Source organism: Silene latifolia, chromosome 3 (assembly GCF_048544455.1).
Source record: "Silene latifolia isolate original U9 population chromosome 3, ASM4854445v1, whole genome shotgun sequence".
Classification (NCBI taxonomy): Eukaryota; Viridiplantae; Streptophyta; class Magnoliopsida; order Caryophyllales; family Caryophyllaceae; genus Silene; species Silene latifolia.
The window spans coordinates 123,138,875-123,158,088 of NC_133528.1; positions in this window are offsets into that span (position 1 = coordinate 123,138,875).

Consider the following 19,214-nt stretch of genomic DNA (forward strand, 5'->3'; position numbering starts at 1 on the left):
TGGAAGTGGTAATTTTCTGAGTATTCATCATATTAGGGAAGTATGAAATGATTAGATGAAAGATAGTTGAATTTGGAAGACTTTGGATGTTGTTTGTTGGTGTTTTCGTGCTCTGTGTGTCCCCGGTAGGGGGCAGGCACTCGGCCTACCAACCGGCAGCGAGACCTTGCCTTCCCGAGTTGAAAAATAAGAAGAATTTAGTATTTTTGCATGTCTTTTTGCCGGTGGACCGGCAGCGGTCTACCAACCGCAAAGCGCCCCTGTGTTTTGTTAAGTTCAATGTATGTCCTGCCGGTGGATCGGCAGCCGGTCTACCAACCGGCAGCGAGGACAATGTAATTTTGGTGCTTCTTATATCTGGGTGTGTTCCCTGCCGGTGGGCGGCTAAGAATCGGTCTACCGGCAAAAACACACACATCACTTTTTTACCTTGTTTCATCTATAGCGGTGTTCCCGGTGGGTGGGAGTAGCCGGTCTCACCAAGCAAAACACACACATCGTATTTTTTTACCTTGTTCCATCTATAGCGGTGTTCCCCGGTGGTGGGCAGTAGGTCTCTGGAAAAAACACACATCAAAGCATTTTTATCTTGTTTCACCTTCGGGTATCCTCTCAGGTGGGCGCAGCCGGTGCCCACACCGGCAGAGCGCACTGATAATTGCTTTACTCTTCTATTTTATACATGCATCACATGAATTGTTTACGTTATGTTTGTGCAACCTTTGTTGCTCGTATTAGTGACCCGAGTGTGACGTTTTACATTGTGAGACTACTCGACATTCCTTATTTAATTGCCCTCGGACATTGGGTCACGGTTAGGTGCCATTGTTTCCGAGTTGGGCTATTTTTCCTTCCGCCTCTTCGGACCGGGGGTCACGGTTAGGTGACAAGGTTCCGATTTGAGGTTACTCGACTTTCGGGCACGGTTAGGTGTACCATATTTCGAGTCTTGGATACGATGTGGTATCGTTTGTCGAATCGGGTGTCGTCCATCCCGAGAGTCTGGCCAGGTTTAGACTAGGACCGTATTATGATCGTCGTCCTACCAAGAGGTTGGAGTCTAGAGGGTTGTCTTGTTTGAGTCTATACTTTGTAATTTGTCTTACATTTGAGTCGAGTCAATATTTGACCGTTGACCTAATTATTCTTCTCTCATTTATGCATAACTACTCTTATTGCATTTTGTATACTAATCATGATTCTCTTGTTACCGTAAGTATTTATTCTTATGCTTGTTTGTTTAATTAAATTCCTAATTACTTGTATTTTGACATATTGTGGTGGGAGAACCCCGAGTTACTCCCCACCGACCGTGGCTTTCATATTTATTATGAATGACAGGTTGGTGATGAAGCTTAAGTGGGGAAGACCGTGTGAGCTAGCGAGTTCTTACCTCGGACCTTATTTAGTTATCATTTAATAGACTCACCTACTTTTGAACTATGTTAATTCGTGGGATATCTTTTCCCCAATAAATTGACTTGTGTTGTAAACTTAAACTTAACTCTAAACTTATTTATCGTGTTGGTGATACCTCGCGTTGGACCCCACGGTAATTGAAGAGGTCCAGTTATAGGCTTAAATGACTAGTGCTTAAAGGGATTGGAAGTACTACTCATATCAACAAAGTGCACTTTCTTTTATGGTCATCCATGCGAAAGAACTCCAAAGTTAAGCGTGCTTGGCTGGGAGTAGTCTTAGGATGGGTGACCTCCTGGGAAGGTTCCCGGGATGCGCACGAGTGAGGACAAAATGTGCTATAAAGGACCCGTGTTGATCTGTGGGCCATGTACACAGCCCGGTGAGCTATCATAAGTAACCGCTCCCGACCTGGTTTGGGCCGGGGTGTTACAAGTGGTATCAGAGCAACCCTGCGACCGTGTGGTGATCGGAGGCAGTTGTTATACGCTCCTGGAGGCAGTGGTTATACGCTCCATTGTAATCACACACCTAGCGGGGGAGGATTCTGGGTTAGCGGTTATGCTCCCAGGCGCAACGAGGACGTTGCGTTCTTCAAGTGGGGGTGACTGTAACACCCCACGGTAATTGAAGAGGTCCAGTGATAGGCTTAAATGACTAGTGCTTAAAGGGATTGGAAGTACTACTCATATCAACAAAGTGCACTTTCTTTTATGGTCATCCATGCGAAAGAACTCCAAAGTTAAGCGTGCTTGGCTGGGAGTAGTCTTAGGATGGGTGACCTCTGGGAGGTTCCGGGATGCGCACGAGTGAGGACAAAATGTGCTATAAAGGACCCGTGTTGATCTGTGGGCCATGTACACAGCCCGGTGAGCTATCATAAGTAACCGCTCCCGACCTGGTTTGGGCCGGGGTGTTACATATACGGAAGTATAGATCTGTGTATCCAGAAATATTATAATGTGTATCTGGCATTAATGTCATGTGTATCCGCAAAAAATATAAAATGTATCCGTAAAAAAATAGTTTAAAAAAGTGTAAAAGTGCATCTATAATTTTAGTGTTGAAAATTTTGTATTTACATATGTAATAAAATGTATCTAATAAGAAGTGTATGTAGTAAAGAAATAAAGTGTATCTGAAAAAAAAAGGACAAAATAAGCCAGTTCGTACGGCTCGTACGTTAAGGCAGTTCGTACCTGAACCCGCCCCTATATATATATAGTATTGGGATCAAATGAGTCATCCTCTTACATGTGAGTCCATAAGTCCTCTTTAAGGCCATTAGATAAGGGAGATGGAGGGTTGAGATTGAAACACAAAAATGGTGTTTAATAAGGTGTTTAAGAGACTCTCTCTCTACCAAACTAATTAATCTCTAATTTCTCACTAATTTAATATATATAGCTTTTCTTTTCTCTCCCTACTTCACTTCTCCCTCATTTCACAATTCAATTCTCTCCCAAAACCAAAATAATTTCCCTCTCTAAAACAATCCACACAAATCTGACAAAAAAAAAAAAAAAAATCACCCAAAAAATCCCAGCACCCACTCACCAATCGACGAGCCACCACCACCACCAGCCCGCACTCACCAACCACCCACCCCACCGGCACGACCACCTCCCTCCCGCGCGACCATCCACCATCACCTCCCCCCTTATGCCAGATCTGCTGACAACACCATCACACACCCCACCAACTAACACCACAACCTCACCACTCACGACCACACCCTCACCTCACACCAAAACCACCGCACACATACCCATCACAAACCGAAACCACCAACACACGCCACTCCTCGATCTGAAAACCCATCCTCTGCCTCTTTCTCTGCCGCCACCCTCCTATTTCCCCCCCTCCTCCGCTCCGCCGCGGCTGGTTATGGGGTAATGGTGTCTGGTGGTTCTCGGTTTCCAGATCTAGTTTTACCTTTTTTTTTTCCTTCGTTTTCCAGATCTGAATTTTCTTGTTTTTTTTTTTCGTTTTCGTATATATTTCTTTAGATGCTAAGTTTCTTAAATGTCGATGATGGTGTTGGTTTGTTTTGTTACAACTGGCGCGGTTTGGTGGCGGTAGTGGCGGTTTTGTGTGACACGGTTTTTTTAAATTGAGTTTTTTCGTTTATACTCGTTTTTTCCGATTGAGTTTCACTTTTTTTTGTATTGTTTTTCAGTCTTGGTGATTTTATTATAAATTATATTTTGATTTTAATATTAAATTCATTCAATATGAAATAATTTTTTTTTTTAAGTTTCAGATCTGGTTGTTGTTGATGTTCTTCTCATTATTTTTAAAATTTTGTCTAAATTTTTGAAAGAAATGGTGATTTTTGCCCTTTTTGTTTTAGATTTATTTTTTAGATCTAGTTATGAAAATGTTAGATCTAGTATTTCGGATCTGTTTTTTTGTTCCTTTTTACTCCCATATTTTATTTTTATATTTTTTTTGTCTTAGTACATGCAATTTTTTTTCCGGATGGTAGTATGACATTAGTTATATTTTTTAAAATTTAGATTTAGTTTTTTTGAAAAGTTACACTTTTCTTTGTTAAATTTACATTTTTTCTTTGTTAAAGTTACACTTTTCTCTATTAAAATTACGCTTTTCTTTGTTAAAATTACATTTTTTTTCTATTATTAAAGTTACACTTATATCTATTAAAGTTATACTTTTCTTCTTTTTTTCAGATTTACTTTGTGAGAATAGTGGTTGATCTGAAATCTATTAAAATTACACTTTTCTATATTAAAATTATACTTTTTCCTATTAAAGTTACACTTTTTTCTGTTAAAATTACACTTATTTTCATTAAAATTACCCTTTTCTATATTAAAATTAAACTTTTTCCTATTAAAGTTATACTTTTTTCTGTTAAAATTACACTTATTTTCATTAAAGTTACACTGATCTCTATTACTAAAATTACACTTTTCTCTATTAAAGTTACACTTATCTCGTATAATTTGTTAATTTAATATTCTAGTAAAGTTAAAATTACAATTTTTTCTATTAGAATTACTTTTTCCTCTATTAAAGTTAAAATTACAATTTTCTTAAAATTACACTTTGTACCTTTGGAATTACAATTTGCAATGTGAACGACACTAATTGTACTAGAATTACACTTTTTCTGCTAGAATTACTTTTTTTCGTGTTAAAATTACATTTTTTCCTGTTAAAATTACATTTTTTTTTCTGTTAGAATTACACTTCTTCCGCTAAAATTACACTTTTTGTCCTTGGAATTACAATTTTTTCTGCTAGAATTACACTTTTATCTGCTAAAATTAGACTTTTTTCTGCTAAAATTACCGTTTTTCTGCTAGAAATACACTTATATCCATTAGAATTACACTTAATTTCTCTCAATAGACTTGGTTATATTCTCATTGGACTAATGTTATACTCTCAATGGACTGAAATTATTCTCAGTGGACTGAAATTAAACTTTCTTGGACTAAAATTACTCTTTTCTGGACTAAAATAACACTCTCATTGGACTGAAATTACACTTTCCTGGACTAAAATAATACTTTCCTGGACTAAAATAACACTCTCATTGGAATGAAATTACACTTTCCTTGACTAAAATAACACTTTTTGTCGTTAAAATAACACTTGTAAAATGCTAAAATTACAATAAGTTGTGATAAAATTACAAAAATTTAAAATATTATTCGTCAAAATCAGTCAAAAAAGACTGAAGTTAAACTCGTAAGACGCAAAATTCTCGTAAACATTCCTTAAAATTACAAATTTCAAAATAATATCCGTCAAAACCGCTTCGTAGATTAAAGTTACACTTTTTGCTGTTAGAATTACACTCGTAAAATCCTAAAATGTCGAAAACTTGTCTTAAAAAAAAACGAAAAAAACTGAAACAGGAAAAGTGTTAACAAAATTTTCATAAACTTTGAAGTATAAGACAAATGGTGGTGTTAATTGTGTATGATAATGAATTAGTAAATGTATTATTAAAACTAGAGAGAGAGAAGTGAATTAATTAGTGTTAAGTGTGTTTCTTACTTTCAATCTCAAGCATCCACCAAGCATGATCTAAGGGATATGGGAGGGACTTATGGACTCAAAACATATGAAGGACTTATAAGAACTTTACACTATATATATATATATATATATATATATATATATATATATATATATATATATATATATATATATATATATATAGGGTCGGGATCCGGTGAGAACCACCAAGATAATGAGAACCATGAGAACCTCTTATATTACCACTACATTAGTCACGGTCCAATGAATAAAATCATTCTATATACATCAATGTCTTACAAAAATATCAAACGTACCACATATTTCTTCTCTCTCTCTTTCGCTGCTTTCCTCAATCACTGCGCGTCTTTATCTTCGCCATAGCCGACCACTGTAATTTCCTCCTTCACCATCATTAATAAAGGTAAATTTCATGATCAAATCTCTTCAATTTTGTAACCTAGATGATATCATTTTCATATTATTGTAGTTGAACTATGATTGAATTTAAGCCAAATTACTTTGATTGATTTTGTTTTAAACCTAATTTGATTCAATGTTAAATTATATTGCATTATATGCAGAAGATTACAGTTCATAGACAGTAAAATCTGAAAATTAGACCATACTCCATTGTTGTTTATATTTATTAGTCCTAATTCTGCCTTAATATGATTTTGACCTAGATTCATTGCAAGGTAGTTTAGTTTTTCGTTCATATTATCAAACTGTCAGGCTGTATATCTGCCTAAAAGAAACGCACAACCTCCTATATTTATTCATAGAGAAATTTAATCTGTTGTTTCGTGTATATAGTGGTTATTTTGGTGCATCTACTGAGTATTTTAATGCACCTAAGCTTATTTCTATATGCATAGTAATAAATTTGATTAAGAAATATTAATGTTTCATCTTGTTTTTCCCTTTTCGAACATTTGTGATTTTATAAGGAGTCCACAGTAAATACTCCCTCCGTCCCAATCATTTTTTTTTCTCTATGAACTGGTTATTTTCGTGTATCTAATAAATATTTTTATCAGTTTCTATATGCCTCAGAAATTCGTTCTTTGGGTTCAATTAGTTCAAGTTATGGTCGACTTCTAGAGGATGTTACTCTCATTTTGTGGGAGCGAATTGAGTCGATTATTGGGCGAAAATTGCAGGACTTATCTGACTAGATTTTGATGCTGATTTAGGTGTTAAATCTGCTATTTTGCTTTCGTTTTTGCTGCAACTATAAATGGAAGCCACTAACAACTGACAGGCATTTTCCTATAATTTTGTAACACGGGATGATACAAATCAGAAATTACTCCGATATTGCCAAATATGGAAATCAAAGATATCAAATCTAAAGAAAAACGTGATTCCGCTAAATGTGAGTTACTAGGCTGCAAAACAAGGTGCACATTTTACTTGTTTCGAAAGCCAATTAGCTCAAACGGCAGAGCATTGTGCAATGCACAAGATGTGGGTTCAATTCCCACATTGGCTAGCTTAGTGATCTCTAGCTTGAGTGTTTCATTCTTTTCCAAAACATTTTGTAATTCAATCTCCTTATCCGTCAAATTTGCCTTTATCTTCATCAGCTCAGCTCCCAGTTCCTGATCTTTGTTGGGCTCCAACTCGGATTTCATAAGCTTCGAGTTTAGGATATCATTCTCTTCTGAAATACCCTGCAATTCTGTTTCTTTGTCCATCAAGCTTCCCTTCAACTCCTCGATATTTGCAGCCGCTTTTCTCAACTCTTCCTTGATCGGCCTCTCTTAAGTCGAATCGATCTTTGATCGGAGCCGAGATTTCGAGATGCACTCCTAATTTGCGCCTCGCTAAGGGACCGTTCTTCCTCGGCTCGCGTCTCGGCAGCTTCTAGGGCGGATCTTAGTCGCCTTACCTCCAACTTAGCGACTTCCAAATCCATTTGACACCGATCACTATTAACTGTCTTGACATTCTCAAAGCAAAACTTTCCGGGAAGCTTACATGTGCCCTTGATCGTCAGTAATTCAGACACAACCGCATCATAAGCCTTTGTCGAATTTGCAACATCGGATCCGAGTGCATTGATGGTGTCCTTAGCAGCTTCTAGTTGGGCTAAAGTCCGCTTGATCGGTCGGGCCTGGGCTTGATTCTTTGGCCGCACTAGCTCGTGTTTCATGGTATCGCAAGGGAACAAGTTTCCGCCAAAGTATTCTTCAAGTTCTGAAGCTCAACCAGGGAACTATTTTCTTCCGATTCAGAGGCCTTCTCAAGTTGTTGTTTAAGCCTGCGGATTTCATCCAAAACCGACGCTAACGGCGGCGTCATCAAGCTGTTGCTTAGTCAAAGCCTCGATTTTAGATTCCCACTCTTGGTCCTCTTGAGGATTGTCCTGGAAATCTGTGGCAGTAGCGCTTTTAGAGGCACAGAGGTCCGAAAGTTGCTTCTCAGATTCTTCGAGTTTTACAGAAACATCTGATAGTTGCTTTTTCACATCCTCGGCATCTGCCTGAGCCTCCTTTTTTTGTGACTCGGAAGCAATCAACTGGTCTTTCATTGTCTTCAAATCATTCTCGAGTTTGGAAACCTGGGATTCCAATTCAGACAATTTGCTAGGCCGCTTCTTCTGTAAAAGGAATACAACAAAAGAAAGGCTATGAAAAATATAATTCAATCGACAGGCAAAAACACCATACAGTAGTAGTGAAAAAAATGTGTCTTCATATTTAACATATACCGTTCAAATATGGTAAACAACTGCATACTATAATATGGTAAATAACGAGGTGAAAGTACCTCACAAATTGGGCTACTCCTTGGTGATCTACGTTCGATTACTTTTGGACACTTATCTTTTGGCGTCTTGACGGTTGCATTCTTGGATGGAGATGACGAGTTGCGTTCAGGTGGGTTGATGTTGAGTTGTCTTCTTTGGTCGTACAGAAACCTTTTTAGGCGACTCCTTAGGGGGTGGCTCTGCTGAAAAAATCATATTATTACCGGAGATAAATAGCATTAATGAAATTATACAGAAACAAATAGTCATATAGATCCGTATAGCAGCAGTACCAACAATAAGTCAATAACAACATACTCAGCAACAAGTTCAAATGATGGGGTGAGGCGGTCCAATATATGCAATCCTAATTCCCAACTCTATGCTAACAAGTAACAACACATGAGGCTTTCTAGAAATGACTCATGATGAAAACTGTGTCCGGAATTACATTGCTACAACAAAATAAGTTCAACCGATTCGACCCATTTCATTTTGCCAAAGTACGATTCGGACTACTAAAAGCTCGGAAATCTCAACTTTGTAATGCATTTAGCCATTGCTACTGTCTACTAGCCAAACTCAAAATTAAGCTCGAAAATCTCAATCTCAATCTCGTAAAGTACCACTTTGTGTTCCATACATAGCATTAGCAGAGCCAATATTTACAGTATGGAATGCAAAGGACTGGTAGTTTCTATGCATAAGCCTAAAATGCCTTGAAAAGGCCGTTAAATACATTAAATGTCCTTCACTGTCATTTCCCTTATTTTATACACATAGAACCTTATTTCATGCACTAAGAACTTTATTTCATGCACATATAATGAAAATTAATGTCCTTAACCAACAGTAATTACTAACATAATATAACCAACTGGTGTAACTGAAGAACTTTTTAATGCACATAGAACCTTATTTCATACATATAGAACCTTGTTTCATGCACATAGAACCTTATTTCATTGCACATAGAACCTTATTTCATGCTCATTTAACACTTATTTCATCCATATAGAACCTTATTTCATGCACATAAAATCTTATTTTATGCCCATATAAAATTAATGTCCTTAACCAACACAAATTAATATCATAATAGAACCCTTATTTCATGCACATAGAACCCTTATTTCATGTACATAGAACCTTATTTCATGCACATATAACACTTATTTCATGCATGTACACAGGACGACTATCCTAAAATCATGGGATTTGTTATTTAATAGGTTATACGGGATTCGAACCCATACCTTTGTGCAAAATATGCACATCGCTCTACCATTGCACATAGAATCTTATTTCATGCACATAGAATCTTATTTCATGTACATAGAATCTTATTTCATGCCTATATAAAATTAACGTTCTTAACCAACAGTAGTTAGTATCATAATATAATTAACCAACTGATGCAATTAAATAACTTTTTCATGCACATAGAACCTTATTTCATTCACATAGAACCTTATTTCATGCACATATAATTTTATTTCATACCATTTAACACTTATTTTATGCACATAGTGTAGGGTAATATCCGTATAAAACCCTTTCTTTATAGGATTATAACGCAAATTTTATATGCAATTTATTGTCATAAACGAAATTAACAAGGAAACGATAAAGATTAAGCAATAACCTCCGGTCCTAGTGCAATTCGGCAATGAGAGATCAAAGTAGATCTCCTCCTAATTGTTGCACCCAAGATTGTCCGAGAAATGCCCTTGTGCTAGAATGAATCCTCTAATTGCCACCCCTTCTACGTCGGGTAAGTTGGAACTGATTGACCTATTTTATCTCAACACTATGGTCACTCGTACGATCCTGTGACTATGGTGGACTATAGATAGGATTTACGGAAATCTATCGACCAAGAGTTCTTACTGAAGAATTAGCTAAAAAGTTGGCTTATCAATTTACAGAAATTGAGTCTTGGGATCACTTGTATCATTCTTGAGGGAGATCAATTATGCAAGTGCGAGAGTCTACACGTTAAAATGAATTTTAAAATAGACTTAAATCACCTCGATGAGTTGCTTATTTCGTTCTTGTTTTCCTTTCTTTTTCAGTGTAGATCACGTTCACATAAACTGCTAATAACAATATGGCTGGTCACTTGAACGACCCAATGCCAAGTGCCACATTGGACCGTGAGTCCTGGCTTCGGATCTTCATGAATCGGATGAATCGTCAACTCGATCAAGAATGATGGATCAAACTTCGCATGGATCGGGAGGCGGCATTACGGAATCTTGCCGGCGCCGACGGAAGCTCAAATTTCGCTTGAGCCCATGCCGTCGAACCCAGGCCCCACTACCGGAATTAACGAGATCGACAAGTATAACGATTTCGCCTTGGAAGCGGGTGCGATTAAAAACGTACTCATTTTTGCAATGGAACCCAATTTGCAGAAACGCTTCATAGCCCAAGGTGCAAACAAGATTTTCACCACGCTCACCAAGGAATTCTCGAAAGCACCGAGAATCGTGACCTATGAGCATACCACTCGCTTCTTTGATGCGAGACTCCAGAAGGGCCAACCAGTTAGCCCACACATTCTCAGCATGATTGAGAATGTCGAGAAGCTGGAGACGCTTGATTGTAAGATCAGCGAGAACATTGTCATTGACCGCATGCTTCACTCACTCCACGATGGTTTTTCGCAATTTAGAGCGAATTACTATATGAATGATCTGAAGAAAAGTCCCCACGAACTGCACTCCCTTCTCGTACAGACCGAGAAGGACATGAAGTTCAGTGGGAGCCTGAAACAAGATGTTCTCGTTGTGTCAAACAAGGGCAAGGGTAAGGGCAAAGTTCAGCCAGGCCTAAAAGAGGCAAACCGAAGTTTAAGAAGTCGGGTTCGAGGTAAGAGTGGGCCTGGTGAGTCGAGCACCTCATCAGGCGCGACAAAGAGCAAGAATGAAAACATGGAATGCCATCATTGCCACAAGACTGGGCATTGGAGGCGTACATGTCCTGTTTATCATGAGGACTTAAAGGCAGGTCGTGTTAAACCTGTTGGTATGTCTTCTTCTTCTACTTTTATTCATATGATTGAGATTAACCACGCAAGTTACGGAACTTGGGTACTTGATACTGGTTGTGGTTCTCATCTCTGTGTAATCATGTGCGGGGGCTCCGAAACATCGAACCCCTCGTAAAGGGTGAGGTGGACTGCGTGTCGGGAATGGAGCAAGAGTGGCTGCCATCTCAAAGGGGACATATGTGATCCACCTTCCTAGCGGATTTGAGTTGTCATTATATGACTGCTATTATGTACCTAGTCTTTCGAAAAACATTATTTCGGGCCGCACTTGACAAACTTGGTTTTTCATTTGTAATAGAGAATAACACTTGCATTTTCTCTTTACACGATATGATTTATGGCAAGGCAGTCTCCATGAACGGAATTTATGTTTTAGATCAGACCACCGAAATATTACACGTAATGAATAAAAAGTTAAAGGTTGGTGACAAAGATCAAACGTATCTATGGCACTGCCGTATGGGACACATTAATGAGAAACGCGTAAAACAGCTCATTAAAAATGGAGCTATCTCGGCCTTTGATTTTCAATCATTTGGCACGTGTGAATCACGTCTCATCGGTAAGATGACTCGTATTTCCTTCAAAGGTGTTGGAATGCGCGCTGCTGACCTATTAGGACTCATACACACGGATGTATGTGGACCTATGTCAATCACCGCACGAGAAGGCTATAGGTATTTCATCACTTTCACGGACGATTTAAGTAGATATGGCTATGTCTACTTAATGAAGCACAAAAGTGAATCCTTTGAGAAATTCAAGGAATACCAGAATAGGGTACAGAACCTATTGGGTAGAAAGATTAAAACACTACGTTCAGATCGTGGTGGCGAGTATCTTTCTCACGAGTTTGATCAACACCTTAAAGACTGTGGGATTGCCCTACAGTTAACTCCACCTGGAACACCTCAATTGAATGGTGTGTCCGAACGGAGAAATCGAACACTACTTGATATGGTTCGATCCATGATGAGTCACACCGTGTTGGACGACTCATTGTGGGGTTATGCTCTTCTGTCAGCTGCTCTAATACTTAACCGAAGTCCGTCTAAAGCTGTTGACAAGACTCCATATGAACTATGGAAGGGAACGGTCCCTAACTTGTCCTTTATACGGGTTTGGGGTTGCGAGGCTTATGTCAAGTGGAGACACGAGGATAAGCTCGGCCCGCGATCGGTCAAGACATACTTTATAGGTTATCCTAAAGGAACACTTGGTCATTACTTCTATTCGCCAACCGAACAACGTGTTTTTGTTGCGGCTAGTGCGACATTCTTGGAGAAGGAATTTCTCGAGAATGCAAAGAGTGATAGAACCTTCGACCTGTCGGAGATTCCATAACCAAATACCGAGCAACCATTGGAGGAACCAATTCCTTCAATCCCATTTGCGGTGAATATTCCTGAGGAACCTAGGAGGTCGGGAAGAGTATCTATTCCTCCAGACAGATACATTGGTATGGTCGAGGAACATGACATAGATGACGTTCTACTCTTAACGAGTAGTGAACCCGCAACCTATAAAGGTGCCATGACTAGTTCCGACTCAAAGCTATGGCTTGAGGCCATGCAATCCGAGATGGACTCTATGTATGAGAACAACGTATGGGATCTTGTTGACTTACTCGCTAAGGTTCGTCCCCTTCAATGCAAATGGCTTTACAAGATAAAGCATTCGGTGGAAGGTCAACAAGATATCTATAAAGCACGACTAGTTGCTAAAGGTTTCACCCAAGTGCCAGGTTTGCACTACGATGAAATCTTTGCACCCGTAGTCATGTTGCGTTCCATTCGGATTATCTTAGCGATTGCCGCTTTTCATGACTATGAAATTTGGCAAATGGATGTGAAAACCGCCTTCTTAAACGGCTTTTTGGAGGAAGAGTTGTACATGGTACAACCCGAAGGTTTCGTCGATCCAGAACATCCTAAGAAAGTGTGCAAGCTTAAGCGTTCCATTTATGGACTTAAGCAAGCATCTCGGAGTTGGAATCATCGCTTCGACCAAGTGATTAAAGAAAATGGATTTACTCGATCGGTCGAGGAACCATGTCTTTATATCAAGTCGAGTGGGAGCAAGATTGTCTTCCTAATATTGTATGTCGATGACATACTCCTGATTGGGAATGACATACCTCTCTTAACTTCGGTGAAAGTATGGTTGAAAAACCATTTCCAGATGAAAGATCTGGGAGAGGCACAAAGAATTCTAGGCATCCGTATCTATCGAGATAGATCACGACGGATGTTATCTCTCGATCAGAGTCTTACATAGACAAAGTCCTAGAGAGATTCAGCATGACTAACTCCAAGAAGGGGTTTCTTCCTATGGCTCCAGGGGTGCATTTGAGCAAGTCTCAGTCACCAGAGACACAGGAAGAGAAAGAGCGCATGACACGGATTCCTTATGCCTCGGCTATAGGATCAATCATGTATGCCATGATATGCACACGTCCTGACGTGGCATATGCATTGAGTATGACAAGTCGATTCCAACAGCATCCAGGTGAATCACATTGGATGGCTGTCAAGAACATTCTTAAGTACCTACGGAGGACTAAAGATTGGGCATTGACTTATGGAGGCGAACAAAAGCTATGCGCAACCGGTTACGCAGATGCTAGCTTCCAAACGGATCGTGATGACTCGAAATCTCAGTCTGGATTCGTTTTTACTCTTTAATGGCGCTGCAGATCGGTGGAAGAGTTCCAAACAAAGTGTTACAAAGCAGATTCTACGACCGAGTCCGAGTACTATGCCGCGTCTGAAGCTACAAAGGAAGCGATATGGATGCGTCAATTCTTACATGGACTATCTGTAGTGCCTAGTTCGAATGACCCGATCACCATCTATTGCGACAATAAAGGTGCCATCTTCCAAGCTAAGGAGCCAAAGTCTAGCAACAAGTCTAGACATGTACAACGGAAAGCTCATCTAATCCGAGATTACGTGGAGCAAAAGGAAGTAGTGATAGAAAAGATTGCTACAGATGATAACATAGCAGATCCTCTCACTAAACCATTACGACAAGATAAGCATGGAGGGCATGTTAATTCCATGGGAATTAAACGTGTTCCTAAGTTGTAGTACTCTTTTATGGATTAGATTCATTCTCTTTTGTACTCTATACGACATCATCGTTTTGATAATTATTTATATATTTTGTTTTTCATGTGGTTTTGTACGACAAATTTGAACACCACAAAGTGAACTGAACAAACATAATATTCTTGGTCCTTAATTACCCACGTGAGCTGATAACTCAAGGTAATTATTTTGTGACGTTGGTTGATGGTGGGTTCAACGAGCCATAAGTCAACAAAGTTGGTGACCAATCACAGAGGCGATTTATACGGATATCTCGCAGGACACAATTGTGACATCAACGTGGAGTCCTAAATGTTTTATAACATTCGGTGCCCGGTCGTGGATAGGACCTCCATGGTGATCCTAAGAGTCGATTCTTTTGACTATCGACTGTCTCTTGAGACTAAGGCAGATTTTGGGTGACTTTGGTTTCTTTCTCACGGTCATCCGTAACAGGGGGCCAAGTAGATTGTTTCTGGGTCATTTCATGTTGTGCTTAGATCGGAAGGAGTTCGAGTTGAAGGAAATATTCAGCCTTTATCAGGTACTCGATATTTCTCAGGGCCACTCGAGGAGCTGTAACTGAAATGCATGGCCATGCTCGAATACGTATTCGTTTTATCAGTTGAGTTACTCTCTAGTCGGGGAAACCACTCTAGATACAGATCGATTGTAAGATACGACCTTTGCGGATCCGGATCTGCAAATTGTTTTACATTGAGTGGGAGAAATTTTAAATGAATATGAGAATCGGTTATCGCACATACACTTGTACGGACAAGTGGGAGTTTGTTGGAGCTGTGTCCTCCAGTTAGTGCGGATAACGTCATTGCACATACACTTGTACGGACAAGTGGGAGCTTGTTGGGGCTGGTGTCCTTTTGATTAGTGCAAGGACTTATAAATCTCTAAAAGGATCAAAGGGTATACTTTTGTATCATAATCAGTTGGTCCACGTTTATCAATAACGGTTGGCTTGCTAGATAAGTTTGACGTTATTGTCATACAGATGGCGGTGATCAACTGGTCCCTAAAAGTCACACCTATAGGATACGTTTGAGAGATGTGACGGTATGAAAATACAGTCATGTAGATGCCAAATTTGACTAACCAGTTAGTCCGAGTTATTTGACTAGTAATTAGTCAAAAATGTGATGTTGAGATATTTTATTTAATACGGATTAAATAATAACGGCTAAGACGAATTAAGCGATTAATTCGTGAAATTGAATATAAACGATTTATATTTGATTAATGTATATTGAATATAATTATACAATATTGTCTTTGTCGGACATGTATTAATAATTCAACTAATCCGTGTTATTAGTTGATGCTTTAATAACCGATAACCGATGACGATTTATAATTAGACCGTGTCATATACATTTAGTAATTTGGATTCGGACCACGAGTTTATATGAAGAGGAAATGAAAAAGCCCATGAGGCTCCCTCTCACTCGGTTTGGCCGAGCCAAACATAGACAAAAGGAGCCATCTCCTCTTTTGTTAACCTAAGCATTTCATTTGTATGAAAACTAGGGTTTTGAGAAAAATTGCCTCTCAAAATTCGGATCTCACATCCAACTAAAACTCACAAAACAATCCTCTCTATATTGCAAGGCAATTAGAGGATTCATTCTAGCACAAGGGCATTTCTCGGACAATCTTGGGTGCAACACATAGAACCTTATTTCATGAACATTGAACCTTATTTCACACACATAGAATCTTATTTCATGAAAATAAAATGTCTTAAAAAAAACGACTCTATAAAACAGCACATCCAAAAATCCATGTAAGAAACTCAAATAGTTGCAGAAGCTGGTTCTAAAGTGAGAGATAAATAGTTGCAGATGCTTGTTTTACATCATATCAACCATTGCCTCATGAGAAAGAATAGAGTTTGAGCACTTGAGTTTACAAGCTTACTATGATTTACATATTATAAACAGTCACGTGCTAAGGGTAACATACATTAGAAACATCAGTGTACATCACACACAAGAAAGGATGTAACAGAGTATACCCGGTCAGTGACACATCTTCCTTTCGGGAAAATGATGATTTTATATTGTGAAATGGGTTCCGTACTTCTTTAATCTGTGGGATCCGAGTATGTTCAAAGACGTGATCAATATTTGCGAACCATCGCTCAAGTTCTTCGACTTGTAGCATGAAATCTGACATTTAAACAACAAAAATCAGGAAACACCATAATAACTATTGGCTTGAACACATAGTCAACCATGTAGGCAAAAATACAGTAGACAATAACTACCTTGGTTTCCTTTCCCTTCAAATCCAATAAAAATGAAATTCAAGGGAACTGGAAGATACAGGGAATCAACTTCCTTGAGCTTCAAATAATTTGCAATGTTACCTGTGACAATTCAAACAAAGAATCATCCCTATCACTCAAGAGGTCAGGAAATAAAGTTTAAAATAATTATAGTAAAGATGGAACTACGGACATGAAGAAACTATACTTATTGAAAATTATCTGACCTTCTACTAGATCTAATTGACCTTAAATTTAATATTTTGATGGTTCTGCAGAAAATGACCTAAATTTGCGTGTTTTAGGAAGGTCACATAAACGTATTAAACCATCCCAGCCTTTACACAATGCAATCACGTATATATCTCGAGCGTGTGGTCCGGGATGCTAACGAGGTACAAAAATGTAATAGCATAAGAGCACCAGCGTAATTCATCGAAAAATCCTCCGACGGCACTGTGCTACAGCCCATCACATACAAATACAAATACAAAGCACATGATATATAAAAAGTCACGGATGTGATTGAGGCTTTGAACAATCTCAATTCTGAAGAATGCTTTTCTCAAAAAATAATCATCAATATTGAAAGTTTACCACATTGACGAGGTAAGGGGGTCGAAAGTACGGAGCCTTGTCCATGTGTAAAATAGCACAAAGAGGCTGTTTTGCTTTGAACATCATATAAAGAAGTGTGGACAATTTAGTGAGTTGTTTTGCTTTGAATATTCAGAAGCCAATAATAGTGAAACTTTGGGTCCATTGAGAAAAGAAACTAGAGGGTTATATAATCTGGTATAAATTATAGATATAATACCTTATCAGTCTTGATGACACCGATGATACCACCGTGTTTTTCACACCAAATTGAGTGATTGTCCTCGTCATACTCAAACTGGATGAAGTTTATTCTGCTTTGAATCGCCGATGATTACTTGCCTTACAGCAGGATAGGCTCCATCATCCCATGGAGTTCCAGAGTGACCTCCCATGGTCCAAAGAACTACAAGGGTCGCACTCTGTACCATTCACAATCGTGTCAAAAATATTTTTAGAAATAGTCCCGACCTTACAATCAATAATAAATCTAGAAAATCTCAAGACGTGAAACAAAAAAGGAGAGTGAAAAAAAAAACAAAGTGTTTAAAATTACCATCTATTTATCAATCCTCTAGTGATCGAACTCAGAGAACAAATGGTAAATACAATTGAAGGATTACAAGTCGGGAGTCAAAAACATTCTGGTTGAGAGCTATTTATTGACAAGAAAAGCATTCTTCGAACTCCCGAATATGATATATAAACCCTAATTTCGCAAAAAATAATCATCAATATTGAAAGTTTACCTCGTCTTATTACCAGGATCCATTGCTTGAAAAAGCGTGGAAGATTTTGATCGTCGAAGAGCTTGATCGGAATGTGTGTGACGATCGAACGAAAAGAAAGAATATGAGTTTAATCGGAATGTTTGTGGCGATCGAAAGCAGAGAAAGAAGAGCTAGAATTTGTTGAAACTAGAGAAAGAATATGAGAGAGAAAGCAAATTTGGAAAAATGAAGGAGTCTTGAGAGTTTGGAGGTGCGACGGTTTAAAAAATCAGAATATGTTTAATCACTCTTCATCTCACCGTTAAATTAGTTCTCATGGTTCTCATTATCCTCATGGTTCTCATAGGATCCCGAATATATATATATATATATATATATATATATATATATATATATATATATATATATATATATATATATAGGGCGGAGTTGTACGAATCGCTTTAACATACGAACTGCATTTAACTAGCCGAGTTGTACCTTTTTTTTTTTTTTTTTTTTTTTTTTTTTCAGATACACTTTATTAGCTTGTCATATACACTTCTTATTCAAATACATTTTATAACATAACTAGATACATTTTTTTCACACTAAAATTCTATATACACTTTTACACTTTTTTAATACTAATTTTTTTGCATATACACATGTCACTAAAGGCAGATACATATCTTATATTTTGCAGATACATTTTATATTATTTGTGCATACATTTTATACTTTTTGCGGATACACATATCACTATTGTTAGATACACATGTCAATACTCCCAGATACGCATATAAGTAATGTCAGATACGCATGACTATACTACCAGATATACATATTGAATGTGTATCTAGTAGTTTTTCATATACGTATCTAGTAGTATTCGTATACGTATCCACCCCAAACACTACTTCCCACCACCACCGACTGCCACCACCGACTGCCACCACGCACCACCCCACCGCCACCTCCAGGCACCCCTGACCACCACCACCACCACCACACATCATCACCACCACCATAACCAATGTTGACTCCCCAACTAATACCACACCACCACCGCCACTAATACGATCAGACCACTACCACTGGCCCTACATCACCATCGCCCCTACTACCACCACTCACCCCACCTCCACACATCATCACCATTATTGTCGGCGACCAAACAAGACCATCACCGACGGCTTTCCCAACAATGAACCCAGATCCGCAGCACTGGACACACTTCCAGCCCACCACCACCCCAACTTCATCCCCACCACTACTACATAACCACACCCAA